Below are 12,131 nucleotides of genomic sequence, written 5' to 3'. Positions count from 1 at the left end.
GAGGTTGAGCACACCCAGTGTCTCTGTCTGCAGCTTTCTTCAAATCACGTGGTAGACTGTATCCAATGATAAAGTTTCACCCAGAATTCATCTGGGTGTTGGAGAAAAGAGAATCACAACTGTGGACCCAGAGCATTTACTCCATTGTGGATCAGCCAAGCTTAGCTGCTAACAAATGGGCAGAACTTGACCATTCTACACATGAAAGATGCTTGCTTCCATGGTCCTCTAAAACAATGCATCAGAACAACCAGAAAAATTGCCAGATTCATACAAAACCTGTTTAATCCAAAATGATAATGCATTAAGCCCTTTTGATAGATTGTGTGGTCAGATATGAGTTTGCAGTTAAAGTCATGGCTGATTTTGATAGGATTGATGTAAGGCCAGTTTATGGGGCTACTTATTAAGCTGGTTTTGTTGCTCTGTATTTACATTTTAAGAGCTCTATGATGCAAAACATGAATTCTGATTGCAATATTTTATAATTGTAACCAATATCTGTTCCATCTTCCCCCAGACACACAAATGCTGAACCATTATTTCAATCTGTAGTGCAGATATCATGACAGCATATTCGAATTAGAATTATGCAGAGATTTTGCAGGTAGAACCTGCCAGGCTTGGAGACTGATTTTAATGATGGATGTTGGCAGTGAAAGAAGGAGCTACATCTAGGAAGATTCATGCTTCTGGCTGGAATGACCAGTCAATGAGGTAATGAAAACCACTGAAGCTGCAGATTGCTCATAAATGTACCTCAGTTATTATCTCTCCTCCTCATATTCTTTTCCCTGCTTTAGTTCAAGTTCCCACTGTCTTCATTCTGTATGATTGCCATGTTTTCTTCTCTGGAAACTCCACCTTTGGTAACTCACCTAGAGTTATCTTTAGAAAATGCAGATGTGGTCACCTTTCTTTCCTGCTCAAAACGCTTTAGTGGTTCCCTGCTTTTTATAGCATCAAGTTCCATCTCCATCTCTGGTGAGCAAGTTGATGAAGACTAGGTCAGCAGCCTGATAGACCTTGGACTCTTTCCTTCAAGGTTCTGAACATTACAACCTTCTCTGGAACCTTTCTGTCTCTACTCTGGTTAGGTGTAGCCATATCAACTTAAATGCATCTTTCTCGTTACCTTCCAAAGGCTCTTATTTGCTTGGCATTCGTTGCCTCCATGATGGTCTCACCTATACAGGTATGGGCTGCTGTGTGTACCAGTCCAGTGCCCGGCATACAGCAAGCTCCCCAGAAATGATTATTTATCTACTAGAGCTTCCTTTGCTGTGATCACAGTTTTTCCTGGGCATCTTTGCTCTGTGCCTTTACTGTTGGCTCTCCATGAATCTATATGAATAATATAAGCTCTCTAGTTGTAGATCTAGGTTTAACTCCTGGTTCCTGATTTCATTGCTTTCTCCTGAAGACTCAAGATCTATCACCTTCCTCTCTCTAATTCTCAGTTTGTTCATCTGTGTAATTTTGATAGTTGTTCCTGTGATGATCGAATGGGCTCAGACATGCAAAGTATCTGCAGGTGCAATGGTAGCAAGATGCTGCATGAGAATCTGACCTTCGTTTGTTTAACTCTGTTCACCTGTCAACCAGATAAAGGGGCTGACGACAATGATCTGGGCCCCTTGGCTTACCAGAAAGATGATCGCCATTTCCATAAATTGCGTCTGGGCTGGGAAAAACCACAAGGAACTAAAAGAACCCAAAGGAGGTACCATGACATTAGGCTTCCCTGAAGGCAATGCTTTTTGTAACTCCCAAATTCCCTATGGGGACCCTGGGGGCTCTGCTTATGGGGTATTTATAGGAGATATAAGTCTGGTGAAGCCTGAGGCTTCTACGCCAAGGAGAACCTAACCCCAGTGGATGTGGACCTTGTAGAGATCTTGGCTCTTGGCATCTGAGCTGTCACCTGTGGAGCAGATAGCTCCCAGAGGACTGCAGGTCTGCTAACACGCTCAGTTTCCTGTCCTATATCCTTCTGGGTTGGCTGCCACCATGGTAAACCCTGGTGGTCTTATGATCTTGCCTGCTCACTTAAACTTAAGAAGACCCCCACTGGGCATTAAAGAGCACAGATCAGAGTTCTTCTCATAGAATACTGGCTTCACAATTACTTTCTTCTCTGATGCTTCTTCCCTGCTTGGGAAACCCTTTATTTCTTCCTCAGTAATCCCTTTTAATTCCCAGCTCAATCTTTACCTCTTGCAATATTCTTTCTTGACCTTCTCTCACCCCACACTTTTTAATTTTTTTACTCTGTCTTATTTTACTCTTTCCTAGTTTACGATGCAGTGTCTTACATATTATCTAATAACTGCCCCTCAGTCGGCTCACCCTTGTGTATTTAGCTTCTCTGCTAGATCACGTACTCCTTGAGAATAGAGACCATGCCTTACTTGTCTTCCTTCTTCACAGTAAATTCCATTTCATGAGCATCCCTCTTATTTTCTTTGTATACAGTGACACTAATTTGGCAAAGATGGCATGTGTCATCTAGGCAAAATTTCACCATCAGGGACTATGCTAGAATCCACCATAAATCTTAAGTCTAATTCTAATTTATTCTAATTTTAAATATATGAGTTTGGTGCTAGAGTTGTCATTCTATATGATTTATTAATTCATTCCAACAGCAAATATTTATTGAGTTCCAAATGTGTACAAAACACCACAATATGTGCCACTGGGGAAAAACGTAAAAAGTCAATTTCTACTATAAGAGAAATAAAATGTGGGTATCGTATTGACTCCTGGACAGGGCAAGGGGATGAATCTGGACTTGTGCTGTGGGGATACAGAGGAGGCGTAATGCTGTTTAGATTGCAGTATTAGGAAAGGAATCATAAAAAAGGTGCTGTTTTAACTGTGTCCTGATGGAGATGTGAGAGAGGAGGCATTGAGCTTAGTAGCTGAGGGAATATTATAAGCAAGGTATCAGAATAAGAAAGTATGAGGCATAATTTGGGAAGAATAAGGGACCTTATTATCTAAAGCAGAGTATGTTGCAGGATGGAGCAGAAAGTGAACCTGGGGCTAGGTTTGAGAATGATCCAGGGTACAGTGAATGTGAAAGTAAAGAGTTTGGGCTTAATCTGTAGGTGTGATTGACCCTAGTGTCTAGAGAGATGAGTCTATCAGCATTGAGTAGCATGGACAAAGGTGGAGGAGAGGGAGTTGGAGACTTACGTTTAGGAGCTTAGGGCAGAAGTTCAGTGAGGGATTAGACAGGGTCAACAAAGGATACGACAGCAGTGGGAGGGAGAGAGGATAAACACGGGGCACATCCCAAAGGTGGACTCACCATGAGAACAGCAAGAAAGCATGAGGAGTAATGGCAGATACCGTGTGGAGGCTAACACACACACACAAGTCAGGAGGAGGGTCCGGGATTAGCAGATAACTCAAAGTAAATTATAAAGATAACCTGATGGCTAGACAAATGGAAGAGTTCTCTAGAAATAGAACACTTGGAGGATTATTAGTCCCAATTCAAAATTTCATACCCAGAGCCCAAGATCTCTGTTCTTAAGAAGTTCCGTTTGTTTCACAGTGAGGGAAAAAAGATAAGCTGAAGATAAATATCCCTGACATCTAGATATTCAGATATAAAACCTCCCTCAAACATCAGGGAACTCTATCTCCAGCTATCTCTCACAGTCCCTGAAAGTGAGAGGAAACAAATACCCTCCATGCCATCACTTGGACTCATGAAAAAAAAAGAAGAGAAGAACGTGAGTTTGCTGTGGATGGTTTTGTAGGCTCTTGAGTAGTCATCAGCTCTCCATGGTACTGAATTTATAGTGGCGGTGTCACACTGACAAGCCGAATCCCTGAACTACACGAAAGGCCCCAGGGTGCTTCTTTTATGCTTTCAAGCAGCCAGGCTATCATTTATAAAGCACTCCCCAAGTGTCCTCATTAATGATGTTGGGCAAGGGGCCCTGTTTTCCCTGTTAAAATTCAAATCTTTCTCATGACAAAGTGAGAGCAAGATTTCAATTGACATTTGGAGATTTGTCCAGCCACACTGAACACAAAATGCGTTGAAGTGATGTCATGGTGTATAACAAGGTGCAGAGAACCTGGGTGCATCCAGGATCCTGACAAAATCAGTCTGATTAGGGCTTCTCTCCCACCCCACTCACCACAATGGGAGGCAGAACAAAACTGCAAACAGATGCAACTTCACTGCATGCATTTCAGTTCATTCCTTCCTCGTGATAGGAGCAATTCTCATATTGGACAACCTTGTGCTTCACTGCTTTCAGATTTTGTTGTAGATGCACATTTTACTATTGCTATGGAGGCTTTATTTTTAAGTTAATCTCAAATGGACATATTTTTCCCTCCCACCACCACCACAGTGATCCAGAACATGAAAATAATCCAAAAAGACCATGGATACCATCTCTTGGCTACAATTATTACCCTCTTGCTTTGGGTTCTGCGTGGTTTCTTACTCGCTTATGCAAAGATTTCATATAAGCTGAACTAATAACTGTTTCATATGAATATGTCAAGATTTTCCATCAAAGATATAGCTTTTCTGCCCAAGTTTATTGGAAATCTCTATTGAGTGGAAAGAAAAATACTATTAAAATATATTGTATTCACATTTGGGAAATAGTGGAATCTTCAGTATAAACTCTTTAGCAGTTTTTTTTTTTTTTTTAGGAACATAGGCCCTGAGGTAACATCTGTTGCCAATCTTCCTCCTTTTTTCCTTTATTCTCCCCAAAACCCCAGTAGATAGTTGTATGTTGTAGTTGTACATCCTTCTAGTTGCTCTAGGTGGGATGCCGTCTCAGCATGGCTTGATGAGTGGTGTGTAAGTCCGTGCCCAGGATCCGAACCAGTGAGCCCTGGGCCACTGAAGAAGAGCACGTGAACCTAACCGCTATGCCACCAGGCCAGCCCCAGCTTTTTAGCAGTTTTAATAGCTAACTTGTGTTTCTAAAATCTTTCATATGCTTCTTTTTAGGGTTATATACATTTTTTGTTTGCTTGTTGACAATCGTGGTGTTTTTGCTTTTTACCTGTCCTGCTAATCTGGAAACATCTCAAGAATGGGGACATTGTCATATTTTAACAAGAAGTGTGGTATCAGGCACCTGTGAAAAAGACTTAATGAATATGACTTGAGTAGATGATTGTAGCGGCTTTTTTTTTTTTGTCATATTAGATTCATACATCATTCATCCCTATATCATTATTTTCCATCAATGGAAACTAGAATTCTGTTCAATAATCTCATAGATGTATAACCATGAGGCATTTCTTATATGAAGCATCCAGAAAGTTCTTATTTTGAGTTTCAGTATGAATAAAATTATTCTAAATTTTCAGTGAGGTCTCTCGCCTCACCAAATGGCATGTGTTGTTATAGTCACAAATAACATCAGTGTAACTGATGTAATCCACTCTAAAATGATTAAAGATGGTTTATAGATTCTATTTCTGAATGAGCTAATGGATCATTATATATTTCCAGGAGATTTTTTTAAAATGTTGGCTCATTGCTTAAATTTTCAGTTTTACTTTCTGTAACATTAATCTCTGAGATTTGAAATCTGCAGGAAAAGAATTACTGATATTAATTATTGACCTGTCACCTTTCTTTGTAACAGCAATTGGCTGTACAGTTAGTTTTGTCAGTTATTAGTTCTTTCATAATATTATTTTCTAGTCTGGATCTTCATTTTTATTCAATTTTTATTGAATGTTTTGTTTTGATAAGTCTTATTGCCTCCACCCTTAGCACCAGAACTGTGTCTTTAATTCTTTTATGTCTTCCTTAGCACTTAACAGAATATCGTTTATTACTGGATGTTAGTTAACTCCATGTAATTTGGCTTTCTGCTTTTGTGATGGAGTGTTCATGTATGCTGCTGCTTTCAGAGGAAGGATGTGATGAATTAGAAGAATGATTGAATCGTAGTTCAGTGACATTCAGGCATTAAGATGGAATTTCCCATTTAGAGCGAAACCATAATTAGAACTAGACACACCCTGCTCGGCTGGCCCAATATACTTTCCCAACCTGTGTGTAGTTGGGGGAGCATCAGAGATGAGTGTGGCCAAGGAGACAGCTGTGGACTCTTATAGGGACTATTTCTGAGAAAACTTTCTTTCATCTAATAAAAGGGACCCAAATATCTTGCACCAACTGCCTCCCTTCCCCTTACCTGGGTATAGGTGAGCTACATGGCTGTCTTTTGTCAGGAGCTGTAAACATGAAGAGAAGATGAAAACCCACCTGCCGAGCATGGTCATGTGATGAGAGAGAGAGAGATGACTTGGGCTCCTGTGGGCACTGTTGAGCAGCTGACCTACAAACATCTCTTGCTGGCCTTCTTGTCAGGTTAAAAATAAGTCTCTTTCTTCCTTGTTAAAGTTCCCAGTTTGGGCTTTCCAATCCATGCTGCCAAATGCTCCCTAACTAAGACTGTGGGCTTAAATCAGAGATAAGATTTTACAAGCTAACATGAAATTGTAAGGTAAATGCAAAGAGATTGGATTCAAAGCATGCATCATGGAGAGGGCAAAATGCCATAAAGCTGTGTGGGTGAGCCACTAATTATTTGAGGATTTGTAAAAAAGGACGTTTCTTTTGGTTTAGTTTTTAATGAAAATAAATGGAACCAAGGGTAGTTTCTTCTCTCCTTAGCTTTGGAGAGTAACAGAATCCAATGAAACAGGAGGGGAAGATTATCCTTGCAGTGTTCGTTTAAATGAGCGATTGCAGCATGAGCATGCATGCCATTTGTATCCATCTGTTTTAATTATTTGCAAACAGAACGATAGTTAGAAATTTATGGAAGTGATAAAAATAATGTGAAATGCAGATAATCCCAAATCCTCTGTATCACGCTCATGTGAAAGGAGAGGGAAGAGGTCTGTGATGGGGGTAGCTGTACAATGGAGAGCTAGCCTACCTGGGCAAGTCCTCGGAGCTACGCCATGACCTGGTGTACAACTGGGTTGTGAGGGAACACACAACACTGCAGGGGAATTCTACTCCAATGAACTCAACCCGACTATAATATCAGAATGAAGGAATGTAGGGAGTGTGTTTGTATATGTGTGTCCTTTCTGGGATCAAGGTGCCAGGGTAACACCCTTATGTGAAAACGATAGAGAAAAGGTAAGATGTAAGAGAAGAAACAATCCAAGCAAGAAAAAAAAGCCAAGAAGAAAGGGGCAATGGAAAGGAGAATGGGAATCCTGAAGGATAGGAGGACCACGAGATCTCTCCAGACAGTGCACATCGATAAAGGAAGCCATCACTCACCAGAAAGCCATATTCTTTTATGGATAAGCACAGAATGGCAGTGATGGGCTGGTGAGCGATGGTTATAAAATGACATGACTTCTGAGATTCTACTTAATCAAAATGGTATGCAATTGCTTGGTTATTGTCTTGATCAGTATTTAAAAAGTGAAAAGGAATGTTAAAATGGTAGAGCCATGTGGAAAAAGCAGCGAGACTCTAAAGGGGGTGGAATTCACAGGAGACAGCAGAGGAGATAACAGGCAGGCTGTGAGACCAACATTAAAGTGTATGGCCTGAGGATGGACAGAGAACATGGAAGAAAGAGAAGAATTGCAAATGATAAAAATAACAGGACACCGAATTTCTAAAAAGTAAACGATGTTCATAAGCAAAGATATCACTGAGGAAGATGAAAACGTAAAGAATGGGTTACACCTCTGAGCAGAACAATCCCGAATGTCAATGGCTCACACCATACATAATTTAACACCATGTTAAAACATAGACACTTTACTAAAACCACTTATGATGTGTCAGGACATTAAATATAATGACGGATACTATCATTTAAAAAATAAATATTAGACTTATCAATCTTAAGATTATTATAATTTGTTTAAATCGTCTAGTTTATTAACTAGATGAGCATATAATTGAAGTGAATGTTAAAAATATTTGGCATGGATTATTCTGTTTGGATTTTTTTGTTGACATTTTTAAATCAGAAACTTAGATACTTTAAAAGTATTCTTCAAAACAAAACAAACAACAAATCTCAATGTGTCAAGAAATGAAGGAAAATTTAGGCATCAAATAATTGAGGCTACGTTTCCTGATTCATCTTACACGTGTTGAATGGAGATTTTTTTTAGAAGGAGCAGATTCTGTTTTTTGGGGCACCAAAGCAAGATTTCCAGAGATTTTATATTGAATTCAGCTTTAAAGAGAAAACTTCTGCTGTATGGTAGGCATCATATTCAAATCTTCAATTAGTTAACTCCAAAATCTTCCACCCTGTTACCAAGAAACTTGGATGATAAAATATAAAAGTGATCATTGTGTGTGGTTCAATTACCTGTAGTCCTTTTTTCTTCTTTTTTTTTTCACTTTTCTATATTTCCCAAAGTTGTATAATGAACATGTCCTAGTTTTTAACCAAAAGCAATGATAGCTTCCTTTTTTTTTTTTTTTTTTTGGAGGAAGATCAGTCCTGAGCTAACGTCTGCCAATCCTCCTCTTTTTTTACTGAGGAAGATTGGCCCTGGGCTATCATCCATGCCCATCTTCCTCTACTTTCTATGGGGCGCCACTACAGCACGGCTTGACAAGCGGTGCATCAGTGTGCACCCGGGATCTGAATCTGTGAACCCGGGGCCACCCAAGCAAAGCGTGTGTACTTAACTGCTGTGTCACCGGGCTGGTCCCGATAACTTCTTTCTCTTTGCTGATCCATTTGTCTCTTAGTAGTTTTCACTCCATCTTTTAGTTGTCCACGTGTGTCCCTGCCTCCTTCCACTAGACATGCCCTATCTTCTCCCGTCTATTACACTATTAGTCCCTCTTTCCACATATGTCCCCACAAACACACATGCACACAGATCTCACCTAAAGATCCCCCCCCTCCCCTCATGGTCTCCATCTTTAGCTCACAGCATGCCCCTCTCTACCTGGTTTTAAGATAAGATGATTATAAGTGTGTTTCCTGGAATGCAATGGCTCCCAGAAAAATGTCATAATATCTCTTCTGGAAATTGTGAGAAACAGAACAGGTTACGTGTTTCTAGAGGCAATGTGGACATTTGTCCTCCTGTGAAAGACAGAGGTTGGCTTCATAATCATTCAAAAGCCTTTCTCAGTTGGTCGGCTTCATTACTGATCTATAGTAATGCAGAGTAAATGATGATAAAATCTTGGCAAACTCTAACCCAGCTTTTCAAGAACCTTCTAGGAATCAGAGACTATAAGGATGAAGATGGGGGGAAGTAGGCACCGAATGGGGTGGAGGTGACAGGAATGAAGGAACAAATCTTAAAAGACCACAGAGTATATGCAGTTCATCAAATCGTTAGATATCTGTGCAGGAGGAATAGAGATTCACGGATGGCATCTAAAAATAGGACAGAAGTAGGGAAGAAATAAAAGGAAATGGAATATCAGTTCACCTGTGACAAAAACGAAGAGCCAAATGAGTGAATCTAGGCAAAGCCACCCACAGGACTGGAAGCTGCCGTCTGAATTCTGCTTCAATAACTTTGGAAGGACTTCACAATTATTTTTGTATTTGGTGAAGGACATTCTGTACATTTTCTAGATTTGTTCTTAAACAATTATCTCTCAACTAACCTGAAAATTCAACCTTTCAAGTAATTTATTCTCTTAAGATTTTTAAACATTCAGTTTTATGCTGTACACATCAGTATACCATTGTATAATTCCAAAAAACATTCACAGTACAGTACCTTTTAATATTTGCTTTTTACTATTGATTCTTTCTTTCAACTAATATTTTAGTTCTTACCACACGACAGGTATTGTTCTAAGCACTGCAGATGTAGCAATGTACTCAACAGATAAAATTTCTTGCCTTGTGAAATTTATGTTCTATGGGGGGTGGAAAATAAATTTAAGAATTAAAAAAATTATGTTTTATTTTGGAAGGTGGTGAGGGAAGAAACCATGATAGTGTACCACAAGGGTGTTCCAGGCGGAAGGAACAGGCAGTTTAAAGGCCCTGGGGTAGGAGCATTCCTGTTGTGTTGGGAAGACCAATAGGTGAGAGTGAGGGACAGGGATCAAAGTGGGATGAGGTCATTAATAATTTTTACTTTAATTCTGAGTACAAAAGGAGAACAATTGGAGGGATTTCAGCAGAGGAGTGACTAGGGGAGGTGTATTTTAAAGGACCACTTTAGCTTCCTTATTGAGACTAGCCTGTAGGGGCAAGAGCAGAAAATGGGAGACCAGTTAGAAGGCTAATGCAAGAGTCAATATGAGAAACTATGACTGCACATCCAGGATGGGAGCAGTGCAGGTGGAGAAAAGTGGTTGGATTTTTATATTTTTGAAAATAAGATTTGCCAATAAGGTAGACATGGACTGTTGGAAAGGGAAAGGAGTCCAAAATTTTTGATCTAAGTGTAGGAAAGGAAGGAGTTACTCACAAATGAAATTGGAGAAGGGGCTGGTGGAGAGAATCTTGAGGATTAGTTGAGGCTTGAAAGTTTGATTTGGAAATGTTTGTGAGAACTAAACGAGAGATATTCCATAGACAGGTGGATGTCAGAGTCTACAGCTCAAGGGAAAGATCTGTGCTAAAGAGAGAAATGTTGGGCTAGTCAGCATAGACAGTATTTAAAGTCAGTAGATTGAATGAGGTCATGAGGAGAATTCTGAAGACAGAGAAGAGAAATTACACAAGGCTGAGTCTGAAGCTCACCATCATAGCAGCCTGGAGGTATTGGTAACTTTTAGTAGAGCAGTAGTAATTTTGGTAGAGTTTTAGGTGCAGCCCGGTTGGAGTAGGTTTTTTTCCTCTCTCTTTTTTTTTTATTATTTATTTTTTGTTTATTGCAGTAACATTGGTTTATAACATTGTATAAATTTCAGGTATACATCATTATACTTCTATTTCTGCATGGATTACCTCATGTTCACCACCCAAATACCAATTACAACCCATCACCACACACATGTGCCTAATTATCCCTTTGGCCCTCGTGCCTCTCCCCATTCCCCTTTAGTAACCACCAATCCAATCACTGTCTCTATGTGTTTGTTTGTTGTTGTTATTATCTACTACTTAATGACTGAGATCACATGGTATTTGACCTTCTCTCTCTGACTTATTTCACATAATACCCTCAATGTTCATCCATGTTGTCACAAATGGCTGGATTTCATCGTGGGTCTTGTTTTTTTATCCAATCAGCCATCCTGTGCCTTTTAATTGGAGCATTTAGTCCACTGACGTTTAAAGTAGCTATTGATAAGTATGTACTTACTGCCACTTTTTAACTTTTTTTTTCTCACTGTTTTAGTAGTCTTTCTCTGTTCCTTTCTTCTTCTATACAGAATTTATGGTCTCTTTAGTTTGACCTCTGTCTGAAAGCTCTACTCTTTAACTCCCCTCCTCCCTCATTTTATGTTTTTGATATCATATCTAACCTCTTTTTTGTGCATTTGTATCCATTACCCTCTCATCATAGAAATAGATGATTTTTCCTATTTGTGGTCTTCTCTTTTCCCCTTAAATCAGTCTCTTTAACATTTCTTGTAGTACTGGTTTCTTGGTGACAAACTCCTTTAATTTTTGCTTGTCTGGGAAATTTTTGATCTCTCCTTCCATTTTGAATGATAACCTTGCTGGATAGAGTATTCTTGGCTGTAAGTTTTTTCCTTTTAGCACTTTAAATATATCATGCCATTCTCTTCTAGCCTGTAAGGTTTCTGCTGAGAAGTCAGCTGATAGCCTTATGGGGTTTCCTTTGTATGTAACTTGACATTCTCTTGCAGCTTTTAGGATTCTCTCTTTATCTTTAATTCTGGACATTTTGATTATGATGTGTCTTGGTGTGGGCCTCTTTGGGTTTATCTTGTTTGGTGCTCTCTGTGCTTCCTGTACCTGGATGTCTGTTTCCTTTCTTAGGTTAGGAAAATTTTCATCTATTATTTCTTCAAATAGATTCTCTGCCCCTTTGTCTCGCTCTTCTCCCTCTGGGACACCTATAACACGGATGTTAGTGTGCTTGATGTTGTCCCAGAGGTCCCTTAGACTGTCCTCACTCTTTTTAATTCTTTTTTCTTTTATCTGTTCAGCTTGGGTGATTTCTTCTACTCTTTTGTC

General features: G+C 39.5%; 1 protein-coding gene across 5 annotated transcripts in view; it reads left to right on the top strand.

The window, feature by feature from the left end:
* The window catches only part of NLGN4X (neuroligin 4 X-linked), a 294,305-nt gene that overhangs the window by 133,335 nt on the left and 148,839 nt on the right, over positions 1 to 12,131 (top strand). For 2 of the 5 annotated variants that reach the window (XM_058535388.1, XM_058535387.1), the window contains exon 2: positions 521 to 717. The exons of the other annotated variants lie outside the window; for them this stretch is intronic. The gene's annotated coding sequence lies outside the window, so the exon portion shown is untranslated. The remainder of the gene's footprint in view (positions 1 to 520; positions 718 to 12,131) is intronic. 5 annotated transcript variants of the gene reach the window in all.

This window comes from Diceros bicornis, chromosome X, assembly GCF_020826845.1.
Source record: "Diceros bicornis minor isolate mBicDic1 chromosome X, mDicBic1.mat.cur, whole genome shotgun sequence".
Taxonomy (NCBI): Eukaryota; Metazoa; Chordata; class Mammalia; order Perissodactyla; family Rhinocerotidae; genus Diceros; species Diceros bicornis.
This window is presented reverse-complemented; position numbering and strand designations above follow the sequence as displayed.